At 42.8% G+C, this 26287-nt stretch overlaps 1 protein-coding gene across 2 annotated transcripts in view; it reads right to left on the minus strand.

Moving 5' to 3' along the window:
• Positions 1-26287, minus strand: part of LOC143964469 (START domain-containing protein 10-like) — a 204790-nt gene that overhangs the window by 119424 nt on the left and 59079 nt on the right. Inside the window, exon 1 of one of the 2 annotated variants that reach the window (XM_077474245.1) lies at positions 16749-16898. The exons of the other annotated variant lie outside the window; for it this stretch is intronic. The gene's annotated coding sequence lies outside the window, so the exon portion shown is untranslated. Of the gene's footprint in view, positions 1-16748; positions 16899-26287 lie in introns of those variants that run through there. 2 annotated transcript variants of the gene reach the window in all.

Here is a 26287-nt window from a genome sequence, read left to right on the forward strand (position 1 = left end):
AACCATCACTTCTAGTTGAACTGCAAGCCGCAATCCCAACCCTACACTGATCTCTTGCTTCTAGATAGGCCCTCAGACAGTCTAGCAGTCAGATGTGCCTGGGATAGGCCCAATCTCTGGCCTAGCAGCCTGGGAAGTACAATACATGTCCACCCAGACAGCCATCCAAGTGGCACAGAACAGGGATCACCTGACTTCACCCGAATATATAAGCTCTCCCAGCAGGCCAAGGGTTTCAAGAAAACCCTTGCCCATTGGCCAAGATGCCCCATATACACACCTAATCTGGTCCTTGCTTTGCTCTTGTCTTATCTAATGCCACCAGGTACCCAGCCACCTATTGGAAGGAGAGAGAAGTGCAGCAATTCTAGACTTGGAGTGTAATCAAGTTACCATTTGGGTTCCCCCCCCCCCCCCCCCGAGTTGTATTTACATACTTTGTGGTTCCTTCACCTGTGTTTTTTTTTTTTTTTTTTTAATGCAAAATGAAAAAAACACACAAAACACAGCAAGAGCGCATGCACGGGATCTCGGACGCAGACGTGCTCTGAGAGAGCTCCGCACGATCCGGCCCAAATACAGCAATATTGAGCACAGCCAGTGGGACAGCGGCGACGGAAACGGCAGGGGGAAGCTCCGGAGAGGGTGATGAACAGGCGGGCTCGGGGTCAGCCGAGAAAAGGTCAGCGCAAAGCCCTGCAATTGACCGGAGGACCCGGGTCCTCTCCTGAGCGCAGGCCGCAATCCAAGATGGCGCCGGGACGCCGAGACACACGAGGCCCAGCCTCTGGAGCTGCAGCCTTCCTGCGGGATGGAGCCAGCAGAACCCCCCTGAAACTCCCCAGGGACCCGTTCTCATCGCAATCTTCCGGGGACATGGAGGAAGACCAGCAGGGTGAGTCCCGTTCGCATCCCTCTTCCCCGGCCATAGATGAAGATGCACAGGAACTGGTGGGCTCCCCTGGATCCTCTATGGATAAAAATATGGCCGAAATGGCAGAGGCCATGTCCAGTCAGCTTAGCTCTGCTACCATAGCACCCCAGCCAGCATATTACTCCGGGGACACAGTGTTGCTAGCCCGGTTCTCCACAATGCTACAACAGGAGCTTTCTAAGGCCTGCACTTTGATTACCACTGATCTTAAGAGGGACATTCACAGTATAGGTGAGAGATTTGACATAGTTGAAGCTAAAGTTGAAGGCACTGTCAAAAGGGTTAACCAGAACACCCATATGCTCACAGACCTCCAGGACAGGCTAGAGGATGCCCTCACAAAAATCGAGGATTTGGAAAATCGCTCTCGCAGATACAATGTGCGCCTTCGCGGCCTGCCCGAAACGCATACCGATCTGGAAGGGGCAATGAAGGACTTGATCCCAGACATTGCTCTGCATCACATGGAAATTGACCGTATCCATAGGGCCCTTACTGCCCCTAGATCTGATGGCCTGCCTCGTGATGTTATTGTTAAACCGCATTACTACCAGACCAAGGAGAAGTTGATGTTTGCTGCCCGCAGTCGGCAGGACTTGACTCTTTGTGGGCCACCTATTCAGTCGTTTACTGATCTTGCTCCTTCTACGGTGCAAAAGCGTAGAAATTTGAAACCCCTGTTACAACATCTCATTAACCAGCAGATCAGATATCGGTGGGCCTTCCCCTTCAGACTATCTTTCACTTATAATGGCAAATCCTACTCATTTTCCACGTTGCCAGAGGGCGAAGAATTACTACTTAGCCTGGGCATTATCTCGAGAGACTCACCAGCCTCCTCCCCTCCTAATCCAGCACACCGCTCTCTCCCCACTTTGGACGGAGCGCAAGCGGAACCCACCTAGAGGAACCCCCCGGAAGACCTGAAAACGCACTCTGATGCCCTCTTTGCACTCCTGGACTTCCCACTTGTAACAGAAGGGATAATACTACTATTTTTTTGACCTGAGGGACACACCTGAGTCCGCCTGTGCCTGCGCGACTGCGTAGTCACCCTGTTAGCACAACCATAGTGCAATCTTTTATTTTTGGGATTTTTTTTTTCCCGAAACGGTTCTCCCGTGACTGACTTGAAGTTATTGTGTTTTTCCTTTACTTTTATATACTTTTATATTCTTTTTATTATTTTTGGACATGGTTTATAGCGTCCTCACTGTTTGCTGTTTGAACCTCATTTCTGACTATCGCGAGGGTACGGGGTCTGTCCTGTGGTGGGGCCCGCTGGGCCTCCCCTGCTTGCTTGCCCTGGGGGCCGTTCCTCTCGGGGTAGGACGGACTCGCAAAGCTAATGTAACTCTCTGTCCGATAGTATGCGAGACCAGAGTCCGCCCTGCTGGCCTGCTTTGGAGCAAGGGCCATTTGGGCTGGATCGGAAATCCATGCTGCTCTTTTGCAAGACTACCTTCCCTCTTCGGAAAGGGGTACCCTTGCCACTTCCGGAAAGGACAATAAATCCGGCAGGGATTATTTCCCATTTTGTTATACGATTTTCACAAGTTAACTGGTATAAGTTTGCGGGTCTACGGCCCTTGTCTTTTATGTTAACTAATTCTCTATTTCCTCTTTTTCCTTTCTCTTTCTACCCCCCATCTTCCCCGAGCCCTGGTCCTGACCCTCACTTACACATGCTGGTACTGGAAGCCTGTGGACTGGGAGTCCCATCTATTGGAGGCTATACCCGCCCTCATTATGCTACAAGGTAAGAGTGCTCTGCCCTACCACGATGGCTAAGTCATATTCGTCCGACTTTTCGGTGATCACCCACAATGTCCATGGCTTTAATTCCCCAATTAAAATCACTAAAGCTTTCCAATTTTATCACAAACAGAAAGTGGATATATTACTACTACAAGAAACACACTTTTCTAAGACGTCAGCCCCACGTTATCTTAATGTTAAATACCCACAGTTTTATTTAGCTAATGGACCCGATAAAAAAGGAGGGGGTGGCTATAGCTTTTCTAGACGAACCCCTTTTACGCCCATCACCATAATAAAGGATAAGGGTGGCAGATATATCATGGCTGTGGGACGTATCCATGACCAACTTGTTTCCTTTGTATCCTATTATGCTCCAAATTCAGGACAGGTGGACTTTTTTAGCAAGATGTTGAGGACATTGATGCCTAAAGGTCCAGGGACAGGTGATCCTGGGGGGGGGGGACAGTAATATCCCGCTGGACAGAATTATGGATAAATCCAACCCTGACAGACCCGCTTTTAAAAGACCGCCGACTGGGAGCAATAGGGTAGCTAGACTGTTACACCTCTATGATTTAATCGATGCATGGAGAGAGTCCAATCCCACTACTAGAGATTATACGCATTTCTCGCAGGCGCACCACACCTATTCCAGGATAGACCATATTCTAGTCCGCACACTTCTGCTCCCATATCTAACGTCGGTATCAATACTGTCCACCCCCTGGTCGGACCATTCTCCGATTAAAATGTCATTGACTGGGTTGTGGTCCAAAGCTTCCCCAGCCCCGTGGCGGTTGAATACTAGTCTGTTAAAAGACCCCGTTTTGTACGCTGAAATAGAAAAAGCACTACAACAGTTCTTTGCGAGTAATAAATCCTCGGACACATCACCCGCGATCAATTGGGCGGCTCACAAAGCCGCAATCAGGGGCATTATGATACAAATAGGCTCTAGGCAAAAGCGGGCTCGCGACCATGTGATTCGGCAACTGGAAACCAAATTAGACCGGCTGATGCGGGAACAACATGCTCGCCCGCTCTGCGACATTAGACATACGATCGATGACGTTAGGCTGGAATTGAACTTGGCTCTGACGACTCAGGCAGAAAAACATATTGGCTGGTCTAAACATAGGTACTATACAATGGGTGACAAACCAAATACCATGTTAGCCAGGAAACTGGTTCCCCGACCCCATACGCCTACATTACCTAAACTGAGGCTGTCCACGGGTCGCTCCACTCAAAACCCTGAACTTATTCTGAAGGAATTTTACAACTTCTACTCCAAACTTTATGGTTCACAGACTACGTACGATTCTCGTAGAGCTGACCTCTTTTTCCGTGATGCCCCGCTGCCTCAGCTGACACGAGCTCACGCGGATCTGATGGAGGCTGAATTCACGACTTGGAGATCAAAATGGCGATTAAGTCGTTACACCCCTCTAAAGCCCCTGGACCGGATGGCTTTCCAGGCCAATACTATTAGGAAATTCCAGGATGTCTTGACCCCTCACCTGTGCTCTTATTTTAATGAGCTTCGGAGGGGGAGCAAGATACCCCTACACGAAAATGTAGCATATCTCAGTGTCATTCCTAAGCCAGGCAAGGATCACGGGGACTGTGCGAACTACCGACCAATCTCCCTGATCAACACGGACCTAAAGATTTTAACGAAAGTTTTAGCATTTAGACTTAACACTTTCCTGCCGAACTATATTCACCCGGATCAGGCCGGCTTTGTCCCGCATAGACAGTCATCGGATCAGACCCGCAGACTAATTAATCTTATATCAGCAGTGCAATCGGACTGGGATGGTGGGGGCTCTAGACGGGGAATGTTGCTATCGTTGGATATTCAGAAAGCGTTTGACTCCCTGTCTTGGGAATATTTATTTGATGTCCTACGCAGATATGGTTTTGGCGAACGCTTTTTGACTCTCCTCGGAACGCTTTATGACACTCCGTCGGCATCGTTGATGCTGCGAGGATATTCCTCTAAGCCTCTTCCGATTAGAAGGGGTACGAGGCAGGGCTGCCCACTGTCCCCGCTCCTGTTTGTCCTTGCGATAGAGCCACTGGCCATTAGGATCAGGGAATGTCAGGATGTTCAGGGGATTAGGTGTGGAAATGGGGATCATAAATGCTTACTGTTCGCTGACGATCTCTTGCTAACACTGACGTCACCAATTACTTCCTTCCCCAATCTGTATGCGATCCTTAAACCCTTCTCTGAAATCTCGGGGTTGAAAGTAAACCAGTCTAAATCTAAAGCGCTTAATCTTTCCCCGTCGGAGACCACACAGAAGGCTCTAGAGAGCACGTATCAATTTAAATGGGAGCCGGAGGCACTGCCATATCTGGGCATTTATCTGACCCCGACTATCCAGTCGTTATACAGGAAGAATTACCCCCCGCTCTACAAGATACTGACGGAGGACCGAGCGAAATGGCAGGTGCACCCTCCATCGTGGTTCGGCAGACTACACTCTATTAAAATGAATGTGTTGCCTAGAATATTGTATTTGTTCCGCACCCTGCCAGTGGCTCTACTGCGTAGGGATCTACAAATGTTGCAAAATGAAATCCTTAGGTTTATTTGGGGACATAAGAGGCCCAGGGTGAACAGAAGCACAATGTACACCCTACGGAAACATGGGGGACTGGGCCTGCCGGATCTGCAGAAATATTATCATGCGGCTCAGCTGGCCCACCTCACTAGATACCATTCACGCCACGCACATGCTATCTGGATGGATATGGAATCTTATTCCTGTCGTCCCTCACAGGTTTCGCAGCTATTATGGCTTCCAATGAAAGATAGACCACTGATCTTGTGTCCGACCCTGTCATTGGCTTTGGCTATATGGGACAGACTGTCAAAAATATATAAATTCAGGTCATCCCACAATCCGTTGGCACCATTACTTAACAACAAAGAGTTCACCCCGGGCCTCTCTCCTCAACTGTTCAGTTGGTGGACAAATAAAGGGCTACTGCGCATTGCTGACCTATGCGACCATAGGGGTATACTTTCTGAACAAGCTCTGACGGAAAAATTTGATATGCCGTCTTCGGAGAAGTTTCGATGTGCCCAACTGCGACATTTCGTACAGAGTGTGGCCCGTAGGGGAGACCTGGGGTCCCTGACTCCCATGGAGCAGTTGAGTATGCAATATGACAAAATTAGAGGCCATTTATCAGCCATATACACAATCCTCAGAGGTCCAGTGAAGAAGTTGAGTTATATGATCCAGTGGGAGCAGGACCTTCAGGAATCCTTTGAATTAGATGCTTGATTGGTGCACGCTCTCTGAGACGGCATATCGCTCTCTCACCAACACATCGGTGATAGAGGCGAACTACAAGGTATTGTTGAGGTGGTACATGGTCCCAGCCAGACTGGCCGCTTTTGTGCCGGGAGCTACGTCCCATTGTTTTAGAGGATGCGGCCAGGTGGGGAGCACCTACCACATTTGGTGGTCATGCCCGAAGGTCAGAAGGTTTTGGATTAGAGTGTATAATTTTGTCTACACAATCACAGGACTGAACCTGAAAAAAAATCACCTAAGCTGGCCCTCTTGGGGGGCACAGCGGCAGGGGCTTCCAGACCTCAGCAGAGGCTCCTTACCTTTCTATTTATTTCAGCTAAGATCACCATAGCTCGTAATTGGAGATCAGCCGCACTACCGATGGCCCAGCTCAAACATAAAATGTCATGGTTAATGCTAAATGAACGACTATCTGCGCTGTCTCAAGACAGGATGAAAATGTTCCATAGAATATGGGATCCATGGATTGTCTAACTAATGATCCCAGGACACGTGCTGTTTAACGCTATTATAGTAGCAAGGATTTGAGGATCCAGGACTACGGCTCCCTCCCCCCCCCCCCCCCCCCTCCCAGCTCTCCCCCATTCTCCTTTTTCTCCACCTTTTCCTGTTCTCTAATCTTCTCTCTTCCCCTGCTATTGGGTCTTTCCTCTCTTCTTTACTGTTTTTTTGTTTTCTTTAAATCACTCATTTAGCGGTGCTAGCTGCACGATTGGATATCTATACAACTCCAGAGGTAACAGCATCGGCAGTTGGGATCCAGTGTGATCCAGGGTTTTTAGTTATGGAACCTACTTTGCCGCTGCCAACATGTCTTAGGAATTGACCGGTTTATTACTCGATTGTGCATTGTGCTAGATGCCATACTTTGCCGCATTGATGAGACCTTTGTTTGTATTGTACTGAAAACCTTTAATAAAAATATTGAAACATAAAACACAGCAAATGAAGGTCAACTAGGCTCATTACAATGCATTCTTTTTTTCTTGAATATGCATTTGTACTGTTTTTAAAAATTAATTGGAAGTCCATATGGTGTAAATGAGCCCTTACAGTTCAGCTCTTCAACGGAGTCCAATTTATGATTGATGTGAAGTGAGGAGGATGAGCTCCCTCAGCCAAGGATAGCAGGAAGGGCATGGCAGCTGCTTCCCTGCATTTAAAAATTAAAGATGGGGCTTCAGAAGACTAAAAATGGTTCTAAAGTCAGAATGTTTTTTATCTTCATGCATGAAGATAAAAAAAAAAAACCTTGTGTGCAGCAGCAGCCCCCCTAATACTTACCTGAGCCCATCTTGATCAGCAGGAGAGTCTCTGCTGCCTGGGTCTTTCCCTCATTAGCTGGCACCATTGGCTCCCTCTGCTGTCCAAGTCAAGCCGTTTGCTGTGGGGGAACTTGGCAGGAGGGAGGGGCCAGGGGCTGCTTTGTGCAAAACCACTGCACAAAGCAGCCAAGTATAGCAGTTTTGTTATTTTTAAAATGACCCCATTATGTCTTTATAGTTCTCATGTGCTAGCCATTTTATGTATAGAAGATAATTTTTAGCCAATAGATGTTGTAAGGCTCTGGGCCACATTTTAGTTTATAGTTTATAGTAGTATAGTATAGTTTTATACTAGTTTATAGTAGTTTAGCTAGATCCCCAATTAAAAGCCGTCATTATCTGTCCCTTTTACTTATAACGCTCACATAATGTTACTGTATCTGACTGAAGGTGCTGCTTCCAAATATATTACTAGTGGATGGGGAACACAGGACCTGGCTCAGGCAATTCAAGTGACTCCAATTACAAGATAAAGAAGTTAGAAGTAAGAACTTAGGTGGAGTTTCCCCCCCCCATTTAAACCTGAATGGAAATATCCACTAAATGATTCAGCTTTATACCAGCGTAGTGTCTATTAAGGGGCACTACTCAATAAAGTGACAATTTTAAACTAACTACCTGTAAGCTTTACTCTTTTCAAAAAGGGACAGATTCCATTAGCAAACTTTAGCAGCCCTTTTCATTTCACACTTTGGTAAGGTTCTGCTGACTGGGCACTATCACTCCTTTTCGTTTTGTAAAAAATGACTGAACTTGTTTTTAATTAGAAGAATTTTCTGCCAGTGCATGCAGTTCTTTGGCTTGGAAGAGCCAAAGCTGGAATAGATCTTTTCATAACACGTACAGAATTGGCCTCTGGAGAAAAATGTTTTGTTCCATTCTGGAATAAAGTCCTAAGTGCCCCAGAGCAACTTCCAGACAACAGGCCAAATAACACGGATACCCCCGCAACAATCTATTAATTTTAGAAATAAATGGTAAGAAAAAAAAAAAAAAATCCAATTTCAGTTTTTCTACTATTGTAAAATAGCCAAAGTAATTAAACTATAACATTGTGCCTTCAATTGGCCTGTAACAGGCCAATCAATTATTTAATCTGACTTGTTTATAGATGCAGCCAACCAGTCTTAAAAAGAACACACATTTTTATAGTCCCTATGCATTTTTTTGGGCACTACTTTTAGTGTACCAGGTGCACATGTGGCATTGTACATGTGCCTGCATCCCCATGGCATTAAAACCAAAATCAAGCAGCTTTTGGTCATTCTAAAATAAGCCCTTTGGGCCTTTAACATTGGAGGAGTTTTCTGAAAGAGGCACCTCTCTCAGAACCCAGAACAGGAGTGCATGAGAAATGGATTCTTCAGCATATCCAACACACAGTACAAGTACCTAGCATTGGGGGTAATTTTTGGTCCAAGAGCAGGTTCTTCCTACAAGAGAAACAAGTAGATAGCTTCTTTATCAGGGATAGAGAGCAATTTGGTCTCTTTACCTGCTTATCAGTGTATGTGGACATATCAAAAGTTTTTTTTTTACTTTCAAAGTATACAAAAAAAAAATACAAAAAAGTACCGCTGTCAAGCGGAAAAAATAAGGATAACAGATGCAATGCACGAAAATTTTAATACCCACATTACCAATCTCAAAACATTAAACGGTAACTCCTCTCACACTTAATAGTTTTTCCGAGCCATCCTATAACTACTATGGTTGTTTCCAATTGGACTAATATGGCAAATACAGATTTGTCAGGTGCTCAAGTCCGACTCTGGGCAACTCTTTTGCATCTCTCCCTCCCAAACCCCCTCAAACTGATTGCTGGCAAAAAAACAAAAGCACATCTAAATGCCCTTTTTACTTACATAAAGCCATGTTTACTTGATGTGCTATTGCCAAGTCAGCTTCTGTTTACTTGCGGGGGCGGGGCGGCTCCCTTTTCTGGTACCATGTCACTGCCTGGGTCACATGGACATTTCCAGTTTGCTGTCCAGTGGCAGGGTTCCCTTATGATAAAGAAAGAGAGAGAAAGAGAGAGAAAGAGAGAGAACGAGAGAGAACGAGAGAGAACGAGAGAGAACGAGAGAGAACGAGAGAGAACGAGAGAGAACGAGAGAGAACGAGAGAGAACGAGAGAGAACGAGAGAGAACGCGCGAGAAAGAAAGAAAAGGAGAGAGAAAGAGAGAAAGAGAGAAAGAGAGAAAGAGAGAAAGAGAGAAAGAGAGAGAAAGAGAGAAAGAGAGAGCGACATTAGCTCAAAAAGGGATGGTTTGGAAGTGGACAGTGTAGGCACATTTGTGATACTGGATTAGCGGTATCCACACTTGGAAACCACACCAGCAAGGTAACCAGATTGTGAATGTAGGCGAGTATACCTTGCTTCACAAGGTAATAATAAAAAAATATATAAAGGCTTAGAGAGGTAAAGGGTTCAAGTCCTGAAGTTAGAATGATGGGGCCAAGTGTAGAGGATAAATGTTAGGAAGATAAAATGTTGAGGATAAAAAAAAAAAAAAAAAAAAAAATGAGACACCGGGTCATAAGTACTGGCAGTGGAAATTAAAATGTTTTGGTGCCTAGGCTCCACATCCATAATATCCCATCATACTAAAAAGTAATGGAAATGTGATGAAATTGGATTTTAGGAACTTTTTTTTTTTTTTTATGAAAAAGAAGAATACATTTACAAATGTTGATTAACCTCTTTCCGACTGCCACACGCCAATGTATGGTCGGCAGAATGGCATGGGTGCGCAAAAGGGCGTACCCGCAAGTCCCTCCCTAAATCCAGGCTATCGGGCACGCACACCCCCTGCCAGCAGGTACGTGCCTGCGGGTCCCAGGGACGCTATGCCCTTCAGTGGCCCGTGATCGCAACGAGGAGAGGCAAAACAGGTTAATGCAATGTAAATGTAAACAAGTCATTTCCCTGTTCTGCCTAGTGACATGTCTGGGATTTACTGGGCCCTATCATCATGAGCAATGATCTGATAGTGTCAAGTGTCCGATCTGCCTGCCGCAATGTCTCAGTTCTGATAAATATTGCAGATCACCGCCATTACTAATTAAAAGAAAAAAAAAAGCCATAAATTTATCCCCTATTTTGTAGGCGCTACACATTTTGTGCAAACGAATATACACTTATTGCGATTTTTTTTCACCAAAAATATGTAGGAGAATACAGATCAGCCTAAAAACGGAGGGATAGATCTATCTACACACACACACACACACACACACACACACACACACACACACACACACACACACATATTTTAATTTTTTTTTGGGGGGGGGGGGAATATTTATTATAGCGAAAAGTAAAAAATAGTTCGTTTTTTTTCAAGATTCCCACTTTTCTTTTTTTGCTCTATAAATAAATCAGGGGTGATCAAATACCACCAAAAGAAAGCTCTATTTGTGGGGGAAAAAAAAACAAAGGATGCCAATTTTGTTTGGGTACAATGTCGCACTGTCACTGTGCAATTGTCAGTTAAAACAACACAGTGCCCAATCACAAAAAATGCTCTGGACATTAAGGGAGTAAAATCTTCCGGGGCTGAAGTGGTTAATGAATCATGAAGAAGAGTTAAAAAAAAAAAAAAGGCTGTTTTTGGCAAAACAGGTCAGTACCGACTATTGTTATCTCACATACTAAATAGTATTTCCCAGTGGGACCAATACAGGCTCATGGTGAAATTAAAAAACACAGGATCGAACATATCTGAGGCTGACCTTTTAATAATAATAATAATAATAATAATAATAATAATAATAATAGAACATTCTATGAACTTGCTGCTACACCCAGCAAGAATGTAACAGGTTTTTACACTATGGTAGCAGAGTTAAATTTTAAGAGTTTAACCAGGGTAAGAGCATTTAGAGATTCATATAAATACATTTTTAAATATTCTTTTCATTAAAAAATGTTTACAGAAAAATAATAAAATAAAAAAAGTATTACAAAACAGAGCTAAGAACAGAAAAAGTAAAAGGTTTTAAAGTGAAACATACTTAAAAGCACATGTCCACATAGTCTTGGGTACAGTGCCAAATCCAGATCACTTAAAGAGCAAGTGATGTTGCAAGAGTAACTGGCCTTCAAATGGCAAATAAAGTGTCCCCAGATGCTTGCACAGGTATCTTTTCTTGTCCACTGGCCAGGGTTGTGCAAAGCTATCCCACCCAAAATAAAGTCTGGAGGTGTTTCTATAATGCCCAGCATAAACAGTTATGTCAGCTATCCCGGGTAAGTCTATATTACCATAGGACAAAGCATCACAATCCGAAAACCAGCATATCATTCATCAGAATGAAATAATAACAAAGATGATATATCTCTAATGTAGATTTCTCCTAGGTGGTCTAGACTTTTGAACTATACTTATGTTTGGCATTGAATTTTTTTTTTAATGTAAGGATTTTTTTTTAGGAAAGTGCAGTAAGTTACAGTAGGAATTATGGAAAATGGGCTAGGTTTGACTATGGGGAGGTCAGCTAAAGGGTCACTACCCCAGAGACACAGGCGTGTATTCCTAAAACTGTACACCAGACCATTTCATGTGGGACCATTTGAGAAAAATCATTTTGAAGACCCTCAGTCAAATAACGATTGCCTCTGCATGCTTTTTGACCATCAAATGTGTTGATTTCCATGACTTCTTAGCACAATTTGGGGGCATCAGACTCTACCATCACCACAGGTATAACTCACAGTTGAAAAACTTTGTGCAATAAATTTAATGCTAACAGTACAATTCTCTACTACTGCTCTATTTTATTATTATTGAAATGCCTCAATCACATACATCATACAGACATAACTTTTAAGCAAAGTTTTAAAAATGGTATAATTTTCCAGTTATAATGGCTGTGCTAGCTATGCTGTTTAATTTACTTTTCCTGCTGCTATCCCCCCCCCCCCCCCCCAGAAAAAAAACAAAAACCTGAAACTAATAAAATAGAACATGAACATTAAAGGTTTTGTGAATCCATTTGTGTAAGTCTATGCCGGACTTTCTATTAGAGCCTGGCATAGTGCACCGTGTAAGCATTTTAAAAAAACGAGCAGTGTAAATACTTATTTTCAGATGTCTTCAAGCCGTTCACATGACTTGCAGCTGCTCTCCAGCTCAGATGGATTGCTTCTTTGGGAAGACAGCTGAAAATCTGTATTTACACTGCTAATTTTTTAAAATTCTTTAGACAGTGTGGCATGTCAGCCTCCAAGAGAGGCTGGCAGTGACAATATTTTTTCAATAATAGTGGTGGGGGGTGGGCGTGGCTGAGTGGAGACAGAGGGGGCGCTGACAGGGAGGGAGGAGGGGGGGGTAAAGGGGGAGAGAGGAGAGCAGCAGGGCAGCATATGACAGCGGGATGCACTTTGACCATGGTGATCAGGGCGGAGCACCCCTGGTCATCATGGTCTGTTTAGAGAGGGCATATAGGAAGTGTCAGATTCAGGTTTTTTTTTTTTTTACAGTTTGGGGGGGGGGGGGTAGGGCGTAGGGGGAAGATTACACAGCACAAGCACTGTGCTGTCAATCTGCTTTAAAGGGACCAGGATATTTTTTTTTGGGTTAACAAACACTTTAAGGTAGTACAAAGGACTAGATCACCTTAGAAAATTATGTTTTCTAATGTAGGCACTAAAAGCCAGTAAGTCTTTTATATTAAAGTACTTGATGTCCCCATTTAGATGGTATCAGTGTGGATGATATACTATATATGTAGATTGGAATATACTTTTAAAAGTCGTAACTGGATAGTTATTAGCCCTTTCAAATAGATTCATTTACTTGTGGATGAATACTGAAAGTGTGGAAAAGTAGCCTCTGGGGTATACGTGACCAACTTTAAAACATTGCTTCATTGACATATTGACGTAATATGGGCCTAATTCCAAAGAGCGATACTGCTTTCATCGCAGCCATTCACCTTCATTCAAATCTCATAGGCACCCTATTGCTTTGTGGAAACCCCAACTCAATACTCAATCCCAAAAGTTGAGGAATCGCCTTCAGTTTGTCAACACTGCTCCTCATAATAGGTCCTTTCAGACACTTTTACAACAACATAAGTTACCCGACACATGGAGGGAACTACACCTGTTCCAAAAGACTTCACTCATTATTCCAAGCCACAAATTTTCACTCACCAACCGTGTTTTTTTTTTTTATCCTAGACAGGTTCCTCCTCATGTGAAACCTGCCAATATACTCAGTTTCATGGTCTGATCATGACACTACTTTTACTACAAATACGATACCCAAAAACTAAAACCTCATTGGGTGCCTCATCTCTGAATGACTTTTGTCATATTTCCATATAGCAGAGGCGATTCACATTGCTACTTATATTTTCTTTTGCAATAAAGTGGGCTTTGTGGAATTGGCATACACCTTATGGGCAGCAAATACATTGGTTAACTGACATGCACTGCTTCTCATTGTTAAAAAATAAAAAGAAGAAAAATGTAAAAACAAAAACTGAGACCACATTTAAAACATCTAGATGATGATCGCCATGTCCCACTACTGTCCTTCATTTTTGTTTAGTTGACGAGGCAGAATGCCATCTTATATGGACTGAATAACAATTTTGAAGCAACAGCTAATGAGCAGACACTGTGTGGATATACTGTAAAAAAAATGTTGCTGCCATAACCCTAATACTTGATTCAACACCCAAAATAAATCACATTAGGGTGGTATTTACAGCATTTTCTTTCTATCTTATATCCCCGCTCTATCTTATTGTAGTTCTCCATAAATGTGATTTTGGGATGGTTCATCATCACATGGGTTCAAGAAATCTACCATTAACCTCAGGCAAAGATTAAAAGGAGTTAAAAAAAAAAAAAAGTCAGCAGCTACAAATACTGCAGCTGCTGACTTTTAATAAATCGGACATTTATCTGTCCCAGGGTCCAGCGATGCGGGGGAATGAAGGTGGGTCGGGGCTGGCATTGCAACTGTGGGCACCCGGCTGTGGCTTCACAGCCGTGGGACCCTCTGGGCATGCTGAGCCCTTCCTGCTCCGAGGGGGAAGTGGCACTGAAGGAGGCAGACTACGAGGGACTCCCTAGCAACAGGCATTTAGAGGCAAGTTTAAAAAAAACATTTGGAATTATTTTTTTTTTCATTTTTCTTTTTTTTGGGGGAATTTCAATCATTTTTTTGTGTGTGGAACACCACTTTAAATATCATAGATTCCAGTCCACCCCTATTAGTTGTGGTACCTGCCCTCTTTTTATATTCTGGCACTAGAGTCTTTGGTGGAATTGGATCTAATGTGAACGTAAAGTGGTATTAACCCCAAAATCAAAACATTTTATATATTGCATTGTGGTGGCTGCATTAGTCTTATTAGGCTTTTTTTTCCCCCCCATTTTGTTTTTATCTGGTCATCTGGCCAGCAACACCTGTATTAGGGTGTTCACTCTCTGGATGAATAAACATAGGGGGCACCTTTGGACAGCAACACTGTCATTCGGGGGGGGGGGGGGGTGTTAGAGTACTTAAATCTGTTAGTACATTCAACAAATTGAAGCCTAACTCAAGCTATTACTTGATAAGCAGTAACAGCAAACCATTTATTTTTAGGATAAAGGTTGCATCCCCGCTAGTGTTAAATGGTTTGTTCATCTCTGTAATGGATACAATTTGCTTAAGAGCTTGTTCTTTTGAGAAAAAAAAAAAAAAAAAACTTGCTAACTGAACCGATCACCTGGTGAAAATGAAAGAAAGGGAAATGAATACATCCATCACATCTAAGAATTGGTAAGCTGCAATATAACAAAAGTTTGCATTTGGGTTTATGCATGGGTTTAAGGATAGTGAATTGGCAGGCTCCACACAAAATTTTCTTATTCATGAACTATATTCTAATCTTTATCTTACACTTCTCCGCACACCTCTCCTAATGTTTTTGCCTCCTCGTGCAATTTTTAAAATCCATCTGGAGGCCTAAAAGTTGAGCAAATCCACTGCAATAAGTGTTCTTCTGATGCCAGAAACCGAATCCCATTTGAAACAAATCTACACTTTTCCTTGAACTACCTCTCTCCTGTATGTGGCAATCACCTTGACTGTGAACTACCACACCCTTTTATCAAGCCAAGTACCCCTGTTGCTACCAACTTCTTAAATGGCAGCACTTTTTAAATTTGGGAATTGGATCAACACTGTAAAAAGGACTTCTCTTCCAAAACTTCTGTAGGTCTTTAAGGTCCTGCCTTACAGTGATCTTCTCACCCAGACCATGCATTAACAAAAACATACCATGTTCTGGACAAAATTTGCAAGGGGGTTCTATGATTCACAAATATTATAGAGCAGCCATCATAGCACCTCTAGCGCCTTTGCTGGCCTAACATCTACTACCTCTGTGGGGTTTCCGTTGATGTTGAAGACATTCATCCAATCTCATTCTCATAACCAACTTAGCTCCTGCCCCACTTGCGCCCTGCCCTCTCCCATACTTTAAAAAAGCGGCTCTGTCAAATATTCTCATCCCTCTTTCCCCCCCCCCCATCTATATCATTGTGCCCACTCTTTTCCCTGAACTAGGATAACCCCTTATATTTTTTGGTGGAATTCAAGTGGCTTTTGGGATGTATACTTGTTATATGTCAGGGCCTTGGACTTCTCCCCCCCCCCCCCCCAAATTGAAGATGCCCACAAAACACCAAATACAGAGCCTTTAAAGAGTCGTTTAATACCTTAAATTATGTCCAATCTCCGATTAACATTTATACGCCTCAGTTTACTATACTCCATTCAAAATAGATGTAGCGTTGACCCTCATGCCCCTGGCCCAATAGGCTTTATTTCAGCAACGCCTAATGAATTTTACACTTGCATTGATATCCTGTACCAAAAATAACTGGATAGAAAAACTGGGTTCATATCTGGTCAATGACAAGGAATTCATATAAAGTGTGCCTAAAATTGTATTATCGCCCTGTTTGGTTATCCAAGTCTATACCATTGTATCTTTCAAATTGTAGAAGCTATGCTAACCAGACAATATGTCACATATATGGTGGACCTGTCCTCAAGTCCAAAAACTGTGGATATGGGTGTGCAGTTTAATCAGTTCAGTGCTTTTCTGTATCCTGGTTAGGGACCCCTGGGTATTGTAATCTTCACCTCTCTGAGCTAAATATATTTCACTCATGATAAGACCGAAAAGTTTAATGCGAGTTTTCAATTTACTCTGCTTTATGATAAAATTGTTTTAAAATTACATTAAACACTTTTTATCCACCATTTGAGCATTTTATGAAAGGAAGGTATTAAGGCAGATCAACATCTTTTGAAAGCTTTCCCAGCCTTTTGTAACCTTAAAGGTTTTAGTGTAGCTATATCCTGTGTGGTTTGCCTTACCTTGTAATGAAGGGCTCACATGTTCTGGCTAAAGTTTGTAGTGTCTTGGCTGATTGATTCGTCCATGTCCCCTGGGAAAGGCAGCTTCTTGTTCTGGGTCACACAGCATCATCTAGTACATGCCTCACCATTTCCTCTGTGTTGCATCAGAAATGTGGTAATGTAATTAAAGCATCTGTTCCAGTATGACGAGATCTTTTAATTGCTATCCCTGTTTGCGTTGGTGTCAGATCGACTTACTATTTAGCCTTTACCTGCATCAGTTGCAGACTGAGAGACTTGGATTGTGGGATATAAAGTTTCTTCACAGGAAAGGTTAGTTCGTAGACTACAGACAGAGGTCATGCATTAACTTGTGCAGTGCCATGCCACATGCCTCATGTTGGAGTACAAACAGAAACTTCTGATAAAGGAATGTGAAGATGTACTCTTCTAAAGACTGTGTACAAAGCAGCAAATGACACCACAACACTACAGAAACAACATGATCTAGCACATCTTATGAAAGTAATAAAAACAAAAAACAAAAAACAAACACACACACACACACACACACACACACACACACACGTGGTGCCGGTAGGAAGGTTTCTGGACCGCCCACCTACTGTGGCAGGGCAGCACAGCTGCACGAAACAACACACCTTTATTTTGTGGTCTCTTCCTGGGTCAGGAAGAGGGTAAATCTTCTGGGGGTGAAGTGGTTAAGTTTAGTTTGTCCCATTTAATACAATACATTACCAAATAAGTCTGAACCATCATGCATGCTGACTGCATGAATCATCTACTGTGCCTCACCACTCCAATATATTAAAGTGATTGTAAAGGCTCAAGGTCTTGCTTATACAGGTGACATTAAGAAGGTGCCTTGAAGGCTGGTTTACACCACAATTTCTGCATATGTTTTTATATATGTGTTTACAAGCATTTTTGATGCGCGTAGTCACAATATATTTGTTTCTCTGCACTGGGACTGAGTTTTTCTGCTGCAGTCACCCATAGACTGAAGAAGCTCCCCTTGTTTGCTGTGGGGGCACTCAACAGGAGGGAGGGGCCAGGATCTACAGCCAGGGACTCGAGAAGAGGCAGATCCAGGCAGCCCTGTGCAAAACCTTTACACAGAGCAGCTAAGTGTATATTATATGTGTATATATATATATATTTCTCTCCTATAAAAACGGTTTACAACCACTTTAAAGTAAATTTGACCCCTTGCCGCTGAACGTACGCAGATGTGCGTACTTGGCTTCCGGGGGTTATACCGGGATGATCCCCGCACCTGCAGGCATCATCCCGGTACCATTTTTTACAGCGGGCGATTGGCTATCCCGGCATAACAGCCGAGCGGCTTTTAGCCGCATTGGTTGTTATGGCTGAGGAGCGGGAGGGGACGTCCCCCCCTTCCGCCACTGTTACCGGTGCTCCCGCTCAATCAGGAGCACCGATTCACGATCCGCCGCTTCTGGCTGCTGGGCAGGGACTGGAATGAAGCATTGAGGGGCTTCATTCCAGTCTCCTAATAGTAAACACGGAAGCGACATAATTTCCCTTTTACTCGGCTGCCAATGGCGCCAGGTTTCAGTGATCTGAATACATTGAAGTGTAAAGGAGGGATCGGGGGGTCTTGCAGACCCCCGATCTCTCCATAAAGAGTACCTGTCCCCACCTATTACTGTCACAAGGGATGTTTACATTCCTTGTGACAGCAATAAAAGTGATACATTTTTTATTTTTTTTAAACAATTTATTCATTTAAAAAAAAAGAATTTTTTTCTTTTTAAAGCGCCTGCCGTCCCCCGAGCTCGCAAAGCAAAGAAAATGCATACGGAAGTCCGCATATGTAAACTGTGTTCAAATCACACATGTGAGGTATTGCCACAATCGTCAGAGCGAGAGCAATAATTCTAGCACTAGACCTCCTCTGTAACGCTAACCTGGTAACCGTGAATTTTTTTTTAAAGCGTCGCCTATTGAGATTTTTAGGTACCGTACTTTGTCATAATTCCACCAGTGCGTGCAATTATAAAGTGTGACATGTTTGGCATCTATTTACTCAGCGTAACATTATCTTTCACATTATGCAAAAAAATTGGGCTAATTTTACTGTTTAGTTTTTTTTTAATTCATGAAAGTGTCCCTTTTTCCAAAAAGTTGCGTTTAAAACACCACTGTGCAAATACCGTGTGACATAAAATATTGCAACAGTCGTTTTATTCTCTAGAGTCTCTGCTAAAAAAATATATATATATATATATATATATATATATATATATATATATATATATATATATATATATATATATATATATATATATATATATATATATATATATATATATATATATATATATATATATATATATATATATGTGCATATATATGTTTGGGGTTCCAAGTAATTTTCTAGCAAGAGATAGGGATTTTAACTTGTAAATGCCAAAAATAGGCTTAGTCATGAAAGGGTTAAAGTCTTTTTTTTTTTTTTTTTTTTTAACAAACAAGTCATACTTGCCTCCCCTGTGCAGTTCATTTTGCACAGAGTGGCCCCAAATCATCCTCTTTTGGGGTCCCCCAGCAGCGCCATCAGCTGCTCCCCACATCGTATAACCCCCTAGCAGAAGCGTTCTTGGGGTGTTATCTTGCGGGCACGCTTCAGAGTCCAGAATTTGCCTCCATAAATGCAGGACTCGGGCTCGCCCCCTGGCGCCGGTGTCATTGGATTTGATTGACAGCAGCGGGAGCCAATGGCTGCACTGCTATGAATCTATTCAATCAAGAGCCGAGAACCCCCGAGCAGAGAGGCACAGCGCTCTCTGCCAAGGGAATCGAAGGGCTCAGGTGAGTAAAACGGGGGAGGCTGGTCACTGTCAGAAGTTTTTTCACCTTAATGCATAGGATGCATTAAAGGTGAAAAAACACGAGGGTTTACAACCCCTTTAAAGTTTCCCCAAAAAATAAACCGTGAAATCAGATTGGTTCCAATTATTTACAAATCCAGGTCTCTGCATGTTTTCAATTCTTATTAATTTCAACTGCAATAATCATTTGAATGTACCTAAAGACTTGAAACTTAATGACCTTAAAAAAAAAAAAAAAAACACACACACACACAACACAAATACATTCATCTTGTTTGGAATCATCCTTCAAATGTTTAATACCACCACCTTTGGGTGTGACTATATATATTTTTTGCTTGACTGCTCTACAAAAATTACCATGATCAAATTATCATTTGAGGCTCTAGTCCAGGCTCTCAACTAGGGTTCCCTCAGAGGTTTTTAGGGGTTCCTTGAACAAGGAAAAACTTGTCAAGGTGCTACCATATGCTGGATCGGATACGACGCATGCACGCTAACCCCGAAGTGACGCTGTGCTTGGTTAATACAGCCGCAAGGTGGTGAGACACCCTGAACCAGACAGATATACGTAAATCGAGCATACTGATGGATGAGATTTTATATAACTTTTGTGAGTTGTTTATAAATAAAATTTGTTGCTGATACATTACCGCACCATTGTGAGCGCCTCCCTTTTATGGGCAAATTTTGGATGGAGAGAGTCTATAAGGCTATGCGAATGCCTAAAGCAGGAAGATCCTGGGAAATATGGGGGCTGATTTTCATAATTTAAAGCGTTATATGCCAATTATCTGTAGCCAAGTCCCGGGGTCCCTGAGGCCTAATTGTGACCTCCAGAGTTAGGGACAGCTGACATCCTTCAGTGTAGAGTGGGTTACAAGGCATGGTGGGTGTAATGCAAGATGAAATGCAAGATGAAATGCAAGATGAAATGGCGGGCGCCAGACACTTTTTGAATGCACAGAACTGTGGGAGAGTGGGTTGGGGCCAGGAAACTCTTGGGTAGGTGCAATTTTAAATTGGCAGACTCAGACATCTATAGGTAGACAGCTATACAGGTGAAGGCCTCCAGGGAGGACACCACATCTGTATGGTAGGTAGGAACGCTGCCTCCTAGGGAAAAAAATCTTGTAGCTGTTACTAAAAATGGTAAAAAGGTACTCAACTATCTGCAAAACGAACAGTTCTCTTAACCCCATACTCTCTCACTGTGGGTCTTCACTCAACAAGCTCCCAATCTCACTTGCCAAGCTTTAGATCCACTAGCCTCTGGATCCCTCAAGCGCTTTCACTGTAGCATTCAGTTTCTTCCCCAAGCGCCACGCCTGCTTCACTGCTGGGTCCCTGGCTTTGCACTCACAGATACTCAAGCTTCACCCCTGCTGGTCCCTGGTTTGGCACTCCACAAGCGTAACCTCTGCTGTCCCGCTGGGTTCCTGACTTGGCACTTACTGATGCTTTCCCAATTCTTCACTGTCCCGGCTAGCAAGAAGTCTGCTCTGGTACTGGCCTCAGCTTACTCACAATGGTCTCCGGTAGCAAGGTGAATGGTCCCCATGTAGCGACAGCTTCCCCTCTAGCTCCGACCACGACTGGTTCTCCGACCGTTACTTCTGGTTGGACTACAGACCCGCAGTCCCAACCCTGCACTATTTCTTGATAGTCTAGCAGCCAGAAGTCCCTGGGATAGGCCTTAGGTGTCTGGCCTAACAGCCCAGGGCAATACGTCCACCCAGTAGTACAGAACCCTCATCACCCGACTCCACCCAAATAAACAGGTTTTCCCAGCAGGCCAAGGGATGCAAGAAAACCCCTGCCCATTGGCTGACACCCCCCATTCATTCCTAATCTGTCCTTGAAATGCCTTGGTCTTAACCAATGTCACCAGATTCCTGGCCATCTAGCGACAAAACAGAAAACTGTAGCATTTCCAGAATTAGGGTGAAATCAATGGACTTAATTTGCCAAGGCAACTATCGCTTAGCAAATACATTTAATAGCAACTCTGCCTAAGCATCAGGGTGCTACATATCTTTGATGTGAGGCATTGATTTTTGGGGAGTTAATTTAACGTACACTGTGAGCCCTTGTACACATGGTCGGAGATTCCGACAGAATGTGTCCTATCGGACCGTTTTGTTGGATATTCCGACTGTGTGGTCTGCATCGGACTGTTTCCATCGGAATATCGGACGGACCAAGTTTTCCAACTTGCCGGTAAAATTTTCAGACACAATGCTCCTATCGGACATACTCCGACGGACAAAGTGCCACGCATGCTCAGATCAAATTCCTAGACCAAAGCTATTGGCTACTAGCCTGAACGTAGTGCTGTCATAACGAAATAACGTCATCACGTTATGTACAAATCGGATTTTCCGACAACTTAGTCCGACCGTGTGCATGCAACACCTCTTCCGGAATTAATCAGTCGGAATTACTCGACGGATTTGGTTGTCGGAATTTCCGACCGTGTGTACAAGGGCTGAGAGTTGTTGTAATCACGAGCACAGCATGAAGATTGAGAATCATTATCGAAGATATATGGACACCATTGTTGACTTTTAATGCACACTTACTACAGTGGTGTGAAAAAGTGTTTGCCCCTTTCCTCATTTCCTGTTCCTTTGCATGTTTGTCACACTTAAGTGTTTCGGAACATCAAACCAATTTAAACAATAGTCAAGGACAACACAAGTAAACACAAAATGCAATTTGTAAATGAAGGTGTTTATTATTAAAGGTGGAAAAAAAATCCAAACCATCATGGCCCTGTGTGAAAAAGTGATTGCCCCCTAAACCTAATAACTGGTTGGGCCACCCTTAGCAGCAACAACTGCAACCAAGCGTTTGCGATAACGTGCAATGAGGCTTTTACAGCGTCCTGGAGGAATTTTGGCCCACTCATCTTTGCAGAATTGTCCTAATTCAGTTACATTAGAGGGTTTTCGAGCATGAACGGCCTTTTTAAGGTCATACCACAACATCTCAATAGGATTCAGGTCAGGACTTTGGCTAGGCCACTCCAAAGTCTTCATTTTGTTTTTCTTCAGCCATTCGGTGGTGGACTTGCTGGTGTGTTTAGGATCATTGTCCTGCTGCAGAACCCAAGTTCGTTTCAGCTTGAGTACACGAACAGATGGTCGGACATTCTCCTTCAGGATCTCTTGGTAGACAGCAGAATTCATAGTTCCTTTTATCACGGCAAGTCTTCCAGGTCCTGAAGCAGCAAAACAGCCCCAGACCATCACACTACCACCACCATATTTTACTGTCGGTATAATGTTCTTTTTATGAAATGCAGTATTCCTTCTACGCCAGATATACTTGGACACACACCTTCCAAAGAGTTCCACTTTTGTCTCATCGGTCCACAGAATGTTGTCCCAAAAGTCTTGGGGATCATCGAGATGTGTTGTGGAGAAATTGAGACGAGCTTTGATGTTGTTTTTGCTCAGCAGTGGTTTTCTCCTTGGAACTCTGCCATGCAGGCCATTTTTGCCCAGTCTTTTCCTGATGGTGGAGGCATGAACGCTGACCTTAACTGAGGCAAGTGAGGCCTGCAGTTCCTTGGACGTTGTTGTGGGGTCTTTTGTGACCTCTTGGATGAGTCGTCGCTGCGCTCTTGGGGTAATTTTTGGCGGCCGGCCACTCCTGGGAAGGTTCACCACTGTTCCATGTCTTCGCCATTTGTGGATAATGGCTCTCACTGTGGTTCGCTGGATTCCCAAAGCTTTGGAAATGGCTTTATAACCCTTTCCAGACTGATAGATCTCAATTACTTTCTTTCTCAATTGTTCCTGAATTTCTTTGGGTCTCGGCATGATGTGTAGCTTTTAAGGATCTTCTGGTGGACCTTACTGTGTCAAGCAGCTCCTATTTAAGTGATGCCTTGATTGTGAACAGGTGTGGCAATAATCAGGCCTGGGTGTGGCTAGAGAAATTGAACTCCGGTGTGGACAACCACAGTTATAGTATGTTTTAACAAGGGGGGGCAATCACTTTTTCACACAGGGCCATGATGGTTTGGATTTTTTTTCACCTTTAATAATAAACACCTTTATTTACAAATTGCATTTTGTATTTACTTGTGTTGTCCTTGACTATTGTTTAAATTGGTTTGATGTTCCGAAACACTTAAGTGTGACAAACATGCAAAGGAACAGGAAATGAGGAAGGGGGCAAACACTTTTTCACACCACTGTATATGTGTTTTTTTGGCACTATTTGTTACTTTGAACGCTTTTTGATATTTGGTCACTTTTTTGGACTAAAATATCTTGTAAGAGGATATATGTGTAGCACCACCTAATGTTTGTATACATTTTGCTTTTAAAGACACTAATAAGAGGGGGATTATTCCCACTGACCACAAATGTAAGTACCATTCTTCTTGACCATTACACTAAGTTACAGTGAGCTGTAGATGCAGTAATTTTAAGTATGTGTTCCCTGAGACCGGAACATTATTTTAATTGCTCCTCCATATAAAAAAAACAAAAAAAAAAACAAACAAACTTGAGAAAGGCGGGGCTAGTCCTTTTAGTGCTTTTGGTGCCAAAAGGGTGACAGTCAGATGCTCCCATTAAATTCATCCTTTTAAAAAATGTTATAATTTTAGGCCTACCATAAATCAACGTCAATGACTTGAAACAAAAAAAACAAACACCCTATTACAATTACACAAAACTTTTACGAACGTGCATTAATAAATGCAAGTATTTATTGTAAAATGAAATTTTTCTTGTTTAATTAGCCATTATTCAGGTAGAAGCTGCAGGTCCTGGTACAAATGCATAATTTATCATGAAAAAGTACACTTTAGGTTTATCCAAGCAATTTTCTATATTACTTTTTTGCAAGCAAAGATTAATTCTACAAGCAAAAATACTCTGCCAAAAAATAAAAAAAAATAAAAAAAATGCAGTACTTCTTAATAGATAATGAGGGGGGAACTCTCTCCGATAAATGTTTACATGGAGCTAGAAAAATCTGTTTCCAGTTTAGATTAACAGCATTTCCCACTTCCAATATAGTAAAGAATATTTCTGATTTAAAAATTGTATGGATCATTAACTGAATGTTATGAGACAAAGTGAACCAGAATTATGTAGGACAATGAAGGTCTGTAGCTGCCATGTATACCATTATATGCACAATTACAAACGAATGAAGGAATGGTTTTAAATTATGTGTTTAAGAAACAGAATGGCTTTCAAATTTTTTTTTTGTTTTTTTAAAGTGGACCTAAAGCTCATTATAACCCAAATGTCTCTCCTTTCCCCATGTGAACGTTTACATGTTGACAACGTTGACACAGGGTGGCCCTTAGTAACACAGAGCGCGTTGATTTGATGCCGGCTTTATAAGGGGGCAAAAGGGGAAACTGCTCTGGGCCCCCTTACAGAAGGTCTCCTCCCTCTATACAAAAATATTATAAAAATATAAAAAACATTATATAAAACATAAAAAAAAAAAAAAAAAAAAAACGAAGGCCTCTTTTATACAAAGGATCCGTTCAGGTCCACCTGTCAGTTTTTCAGGCGGACCTGAACGGATGCTCCATAGAGGTCTATGGAGTGTCGGATGTCAGCGGTGACATGTCTGCTGACATCCGACTCGCTCCGATCCTAAAAAGTGTGATGGAGGAAAAACCTACTTTTCCATCAGTCATCGGACCAGATCGGGTAACAACAGACTCTGCGGTCCGTTGTCACCCGCTCTCCCAGAGTGCGATGACAAATTACGCCTGACCTTAGAATGATACAGCGTCATGCATTTAAAAATTGTGCGATTGTCATGGCGAATGTAAACCAACTCTGTATGAGGGGCTCCCAGTACCCCCCCCCCCCCAAAATCTAAAGCTGGCCCTAGTCAGCAATTCAGAATCTCAATTTGCAGAAAACTGCGATCATCAATAATATACTATTCACATATTGTACAACAATGTGTATATACAAAGAATTAAACAAATGCAAAGTCCCACTAAATCCTCATCCTGAGAGAAAACATAGCGGAAAAAAAAAAAAAAAAAAAAAAAAAAAAAAAAAGGAGGGGGGGGGGGGGGGTGGGCGATTTAGTGTCCCTTCATGGGAAATTAAACAGTGTACCCCTGTTCACTGTACTAAAATGAACCCAAGGCTCCGGTTCAGCATGGAACTCTTCCAGTATATTACTATTGGTACAAACCCATTTCTAATCATTTTGCTGACCAGTTTCACCCAATTTTCTATTGTAGGCACTTGTGGATTTTTCCACTAGACTGGGATTAACCCTTTAGCTGCATCCAACAAATGTGGAACCATACTCTTCTCATAAGCCCTAATGGAACTTTGAGTACCTTGAAAGAGGCATTGCACCAGGTTGTCCCTGATCAAGGCCATTGTTATTTGAGAAATCAAGTTCCTGAGCTCAGCCCAGAATGGCCTAATCTTAGTGTATTCCCACCAGATGTAAATGGGAGCCTTGTTGCCTGCAGCCCCACCAGCATCTAGCCAAGACTGAGGAGTATGCGACGGCCAGCATCTTCAGGACCCTGTACCACCTGGACAGCAATTTATAGTTTGTTTCCTGTGTTTAATTGTTTTTATCGCAGATGTTTGTACCAGTCTTAACATGTTCCGTTTCTGCAAGTCTGAAATGGCAGCCTCAGATTCCCACTCCCCAAAAAATTGAAGG

Source organism: Lithobates pipiens, unplaced genomic scaffold (assembly GCF_037356315.1).
Source record: "Lithobates pipiens isolate NorthernLeopardFrog02 unplaced genomic scaffold, aLitPip1_a1.2 Scaffold_8, whole genome shotgun sequence".
In the NCBI taxonomy this organism is placed as follows: domain Eukaryota; kingdom Metazoa; phylum Chordata; class Amphibia; order Anura; family Ranidae; genus Lithobates; species Lithobates pipiens.